The sequence below is a fragment of the Rhineura floridana genome, chromosome 8 (assembly GCF_030035675.1).
Source record: "Rhineura floridana isolate rRhiFlo1 chromosome 8, rRhiFlo1.hap2, whole genome shotgun sequence".
Classification (NCBI taxonomy): domain Eukaryota; kingdom Metazoa; phylum Chordata; class Lepidosauria; order Squamata; family Rhineuridae; genus Rhineura; species Rhineura floridana.
The window spans coordinates 125,968,812-125,975,750 of NC_084487.1; the positions used below are offsets into that span (position 1 = coordinate 125,968,812).

At 44.7% G+C, this 6,939-nt stretch overlaps 1 pseudogene; it reads left to right on the plus strand.

Annotated features, from left to right (window-relative positions):
- The first annotated feature begins 531 nt into the window (after window positions 1-531).
- LOC133363439 (5S ribosomal RNA) lies at window positions 532-650 on the plus strand (annotated as a pseudogene).
- The last annotated feature ends 6,289 nt before the right edge of the window (window positions 651-6,939 follow it).

The following is a 6,939-nucleotide window of genomic DNA, read 5'->3' on the forward strand; positions in this document are numbered from 1 at the left end:
CCCAATTGGCCACTATAAAATTTGGGTGAATTTGTCAATTACAGTTTCTCTGAATTTCTTATTTTTCCAATCTGAAATTCAGTGCACTCCATTTCCACATCAGGTTATGAACTTTTTACATCTGCATGAACATTATACACATTATAAGCATGTTTGCATGCATTTCTCCTACTATATGCATTTTTACAACCAATCTCCCGTAGTATAATGTATATTTGAACTATTATTTTTCTCCAGTATACACATTTTTTAACAAATTGTTTATTGTAAAGGTTTTCAGTATGAATAAGCGGACATGATCTCCAACATTCAGAAGAGACAATTTCAATACAATTAGAAAATAAATATAATGACAATACTAAAGGGAGAGGGTGGGTAGTAAGTAGGGAAGAAGAGAGAGAGGAGAGGGAGGAGGGAGAGAGGAAAAAAGAAAGAGGGGAAGCGAGGAAAGAGAGAGAAAGATGAGAGGGAGGAATAGAAGAGAAGTTGGAGAATGAAGAGAAAGATCAGAATAAAGCATTGCTCAGGAGAAGGAATGGCCATACTACCCTGAACACACCTGATCTTGTCTGATCTCAGAAGCTAAGTAGGGTCAGGCCTGGTTACTACTTGGATGGGAGACTGCCTGGGAATACCAGGTGCCATAGGCTTAGAGGGAGGCAATGGTAAACCACCTCTGAATACCTCTTACCATGAAAACCCTATGAATATATCCAAAAAAAATTCATAGGGTCGCCATAAGTCATAATCAGAGCTTGGAAAAGTTACTTTTTTGAACTACAACTCCCATCAGCCCAATCCAGTGAGTGGCCATGCTGGCTGGGGCTGATGGGAGTTGTAGTTCAAAAAAGTAACTTTTCCAAGCTCTGGTCATAATCGACTTGAAGGCATATAACAACAACAAAAGGAGAAGGAGGGATATATGAACAACATCCAAATTATTTATATATGCCAGTATGGCATAGTGGAGAGTGTTGGACTACAACTTAGGAGACCAGTGTTCGAATCCCCACACAGCCATGAAGCTCCCTGGGTGACCTTGGGCCAGTCACTGCCTCTCAGCCTCAGAGGAAGGCAATGGTAAACCACCTCTGAATACCGCTTACCATGAAAACCCTATTCATAGGGTCGCCATAAGTCGGAACTGTTTTGAAGGCCGTCCATTTCCATTTTCAACTTATATATATACATGACATATAAATGACAATAAGAAGAGGCATAAGGAATGTTAGGGTGAGATACAGAGTGGTGATGGTTGATGTGGGTTGATACTGCCACCCTGGGCTCCTACTGGAAAGGCGGGATATAAATCTAATAATTAAATAAATAAAATATGATTCTAGGATTTTTCAACCAATATCTCTCCATAGAGAGTTGTGGGTGGAGAGGGATCTCCATTGTGTTCCTTTGTTGCAATATGGCTAATAAACATGTACCATTTTGTGTGAAATGTATCTTCCTGTGGTAAGTTGTGTTGCTTTCTTTGTTGTTGCATGAGTTTCTCCACACGGGCTGTTGCCCAAATTTGTTGGTACCATTCTTTCATTAAGTCATGGTCAACCTGTTTCCAGCGGTGGACCACAATGATGCAAGCTGCTATGAGAAAGGAGAGCAGTCACTTTCTGAAGTGCAAGGCCTTGCTGTCTCCCTGGAATATTGAAAGGAGAGCTGCGAGTGGCTCATGTTGTTATTTGTTTTGTGATGAGTCCAATTTCATTGAATACTTTGTTCCAAAAACTCTGGATGACTGGGCATGTCCACCACATATGGAAGTAGGTACCTGTCTCCCCACACCCTCTCCAGCATGGCAAAGGTTTCTGTTGGAGAACTTCATCTCAAAAATGTTAGAAGTGCAAATTTCAAAGGATAGCTGAATTTAAGAACATAAGAAGAGCCTGCTGGATCAGGCCAGTGGCCCATCTAGTCCAGCATCCTGTTCTCACAGTGGCCAACCAGGTGCCTGGGGGAAGCCCGCAAGCAGGACCCAAGTGCAAGAACACTCTCCCCTCCTGAGGCTTCCGGCAACTGGTTTTCAGAAGCATGCTGCCTCTGACTAGGGTGGCAGAGCACAGCCATCACGGCTTGTTCAACTTTTGTATTGGTTTGGAAAGTGCAAATTAGGTAGGTTTGCATTAAAATGTGAACTGAATGAATCTCTTCCCTATCCCTACTTTATTCCTTTGGAAATGGAGGGTGCAGATCACATTGAACTGTCAGGGGCCCAGTTCTGAAACTGCAATGACCTTTTAGTCACACTTGTTCTTTGGACAAAAAACTTACAGGGGCATGAAGGCCATCGTAGTCCTACAGCCGAAGGTTTCACGTGTATCTCTTTGTCATCACACAGAAAACAAGTCAAAGAACATATAAAAGTTACTGAGATTTTCACCAAATAGGTTTCTTCTCCAAATAACTAATATCCTCAATCCAAGGAGTCATATTTTTACCAAGATTTTGGCTATGTACTCCTTTATTTTCAGTCTGTCACTGCCACCTTGTGGTAAAAGTAAATATGTTCCCCTCTCCCCTGCCCTCCACACATGCCATGTAAAAATGAATGCATGGTATGGAGGAAGAAATTGCGATTGTGTCCAGTAGTCCCAACCTCCGTGTCCAAAATCCCTTTTGCAGAAGATCCTACACACAGAGACGCTGTACGTAAGATCCATACCCTGCAAAAATGGAGGCTATAAATTGTGCATATTCTCTTCCTCCACTAGTTTATTTCTACACTGGATGACTGTCAACTCAGGGTTTAGGTTTATCTCCCTCTATTCCACAGTACAGTAATACCTCAGTTAAGGAATCCTCCAGGAAGAAGCTCCTTTTAAGGAGGCGTTTTTTAAAGTGAAACTGATTAGCTTGGCTTTGCTATATAGCCTGTGCCTTTACTTAAAGGCGAAGCTGACCAGGCTGTGTCTATCCTTCGCTATCAATAAACTGACAAGTCTTTGCCTTTGCTTTGGGGTGAAACTGACCAACATGTGTCTGCTTTACTATGGATAAACTTTCAAGCCTGTGCCTTTGCTTTGCTAGGGCGTATTGGACATGCCTGTGTGTTTGCTTTGCATTAAAAAGATCTCTTGCTTTCTTCCAGGGCTGGGGAGGGAAGAATCCAATATGATTCAGAGGAGAAGAAGGAGGGGTAGTGGGTGGGTGCCAGGAAGGCACCCTTTAAAGCCCCTGTTGAATCTGCCCCCACCATCTATGAGCGAGTATAGGAACTTATCCCTATCCTTTCCATGTTATTACTTCCTCTGGTACCCAAATTTCTGCTAAAGACGTAATTTCCAGGACCACATCTACTTTGTATTACTATATATCTGCTGTGCCAGCTGGGATGAAAGAAGGCCAGTTCAGACACTTGTGACTGAAGACACTCTCTATGTGCTGTAGGGTGCAGATTAGCATGTGTAGGAAATGATGAGTGAAACCAACGCCCACAACTTTACTTGCTTACAGCTGTGTAAGGGAAACCCAGACTTCTCATGATTCCCTCACCCCATATATATCACATATTTCTTTCTTTCTTTTTTAGATAGAAATATCGTGGAAATTGGGGTGCACATACAGGACACTTACCTATGCCCAGTTCACATGTCGCGTCCTGTTTCTGCATACAGTCCTGGTTTGTGTGCCCCCACACTCTACTGTGCATACTGAATTTCCAAACTCATTCACACATGCGCAAGGGCTGCTGCGGAATTTGCTGGGGGGGGGGAAACAGGAACATATCTTAGGACACATTCCATTGAATGTGCGTTCACATGGTATGTACATGTTCAGATGGTGGTAAGAATCAGGCCCTTTTCAGGCTACAAACGTGAGAGGCAAGAGGGACAGGTGTACTAGCTCCACCCCCTCCATCACCTTTTCATCTCCTTCTAATCCCATGTGAAGCAGGGAGCCTCAATGGGTACAAAAGGTTCACTGCTTCAGACTGAAGTGGTAGAAATGGAACTGCCTTCAGACAAATGGAACCACCTTTAGACAAATGGTAATGGAGGGTGTGGAGCTAGCACACTTAACCCCGCTGCCCCCTCACATGTTTACATTTTCCTCTTTGTAAAGCCTGAACAGGGCTATAGTTGTCTACCCTGGGAGTAAAGCACCAAAACTTGTAACAAGTAATGAATCAGCGGGCAAACTTCCTGATTCCTTCTTTAGTAACTACTTTTTTTTTCAGGCTTTCCTGCCTTCCTTCTACTTCCTTTCAAGTCAGTCAGAGATTATGCCCGTTGAATGAGAACCTCAAAGCTCTACAATGCCCACATACATGCCTGCGGTCAGAATGACTTTATTTCCCAGTAGTAATAAACCTTATATACTTTATTAGTTCAACTACCAGACTATTTATTTCTGCACTCTGCTTCAACATACAGATGTATATGTATTGCCCTCAAGTCGATTCTGACTTATGGCGACCCTATGAATAGGGTTTTCAAGAGGCCGAGAGGCAGTGACTGGCCCAAGGTCACCCAGTGAGCTTCGTGGCTGTGTGGGGATTCGAACCCTCGTCTCCCAGGTCGTAGTCCAACACCTTAACCACTACACCACAATATATACCAAACTCCAATAGCACGAACTGATGGAATAGTCTGTAGTGCTTTAAGGATTCCATAAAGTACTGCTTTCTAAAGGAAGCCTGGAGGCACATAACTCTTCTTGATCCTGAGGGGCTGCCTTATTCTGAGGAGAATCCTTTGTGAGGTGATTCTGAGGAGCAACAGAAGAGCTGAGAGCAGGGCTGGAGCAAAACTCCCTAGTCCACATCTGACAGATGATGCTTGGATGAGAACACAGAGATGCAGATTAGACCCCATGCGACATGTCTATGAACATTTTCTAAGCATGGTTTGCTCCAACTTACTTATTTTTTAATGAGATGATTCAAGGGCTTCCCTGGCTCTCTTTTTTCTTTCTTAAAAAAAATTTCTAGTTGCTTGGAAAGGGTGGTGCGGCTTACCATACTTGCTGAAAACTGTTGACTAAGAAGCCCCTGGAATCGGCACTGTAGTATGACATGCCACCCCTTCCTGTATGTGGGGCAGCCATCTTTTTCTCTATACCATTACATAGGAAGGGGTGTGACACCATGACGTAGTTGCCTTTGATGGGCAAAAGCATGCAGGGACATCATATATAAGCCCTTGGAAGTACACTTGTACACCTCATTACATGCGACTCATGTGTGCTCCATACGCAGAAGAATAGCTCAGTGGACTTCTCCACATATTAAAAGAAGCCAATTCCCATCCTCCGCATGCAGCCATGCCACACCCACCAACATTTATGCATTTGATCAGCACATGGAGGAGCTATATGCATGTACTAATGTACACATACAGAGTTTCTGTTTGTGGGGGGAAATCCTGGTTCAGTGTGTGTAGAGCCCCTTCAACACATCAGCCAAATGCATTGATGGAGCAGAGCAGAGCTTGGAAAAGTTACTTTTTTGAACTACAACTCCCATCAGCCCAATCCAGTGGCCATGCTGGCTGGGGCTGATGGGAGTTGTAGTTCAAAAAAAGTAATTTTCCCAAGCTCTGGCAGGGGCATAACCATGGTATGTGGTATGGTCAGGCAAACCAATGCAGCCCTCCCCTCATGCATTCTTTTGGTGTGTATAGGAAGGTCACATGAACTTCACTAGATTGTATGTTGCAATGTGACTTTGTTGCTATGGGATATGCACTCTGCTTTTTTCCTGGTCTTTGTGGGTTAATAGGTACGTTTGTTGAGCAGTAAGAAAGGGAGAGGCAACCAGAATAAAGATGATTTAATAAGCCACAGAAGCAGAAAGGAGTACTGTGGAAGGCAGCAGAAACACAAGGTGAATATGAGCGGATGCAATCACACCTACTTAGGCTTCATTTTGGCAGTGAAGAAGGGTATAACATCAAGCCAAAGTCTTTACAGAATAACGTTCCTACATTTTTGCAAGGGGCGAGTTTGCCGCCACCCTACTTCTGGGAAGACTCAGGAAGGTTCGAGAAAAATTTGTAATTGGTCAGGTGTAATTGGTTGACCAATTGGGAAAGGGTTTGAGCAGCTATAAATAGCCTGCTCCTCCCTAGGAACGCGCCTTTTTTGCCTTGCGGCACGCTGTGAAAAGGCTTGTGACCTAGATCTTTCAGCTCATTGTTTTACCCTTGCTCCTGAGTTGTCGCTGATGATTGTATCTACTTTCTGTTTTTCTGGTTTCTTTTTTTTTTGTCCTTAGTCCTCTCTAACTGTTTGGTGGGCTGTATTGGGTGGGGGAGTTTCCTTTAACGCCAACCCCACCCCTTTCACCCCCTCCCCCCTCCTTCATCGGCAGTCCCCACGCATTAGCTGGGATCAGGGGCAGGTGGCGTTCTCCCTGCCCTCCAACGTATAATATATACAGTGTGGTATCCTTACCGCGGGAGCTGTGAAGTGAGGGGTAGGGCCGTCTTTTCGGTTCACGTAGACTACTTGCAGGCCAGTGCCACGATTGATTGCGGCAGCTTGTGCTACGTTTGTGTCTCTGCCGGGTATCGAATGCGGGGCAGCTTTTCCTCTCCGTCCGCTCCCGTGATAGTCGTGTCGCGCCGCCGGACCTCCTGGCGCTGCGTTGATTTGCGGCCCCGGTGTGTGTTGTTTTTGGCGCTTCTGAGGCACTGCTCGGCGCCCAGATCGCCACCAGGTCATTTTTATTTTCCCTCCTTTCCCGTGGATCAGCTGTGAGGCGGGCGCGGGAGGCTTTTCGAGTCGGTCCACTGCCCATAAGGGCACAGCGTCTGTCTGCCTCGATATCATTGTTTGAATTTCCCGCCTCTCGGTAGCATTGTCCTGCGTTCCTGACTCAGCCGGGAGCAGGCAAGTTTGGGTGAGGCTGGGATTGAATTGCTCCTGTTGTTTTACTTAATTATTAAGTTACCCATCTACCCATTTGATTGAGATATATAAAAACATTAA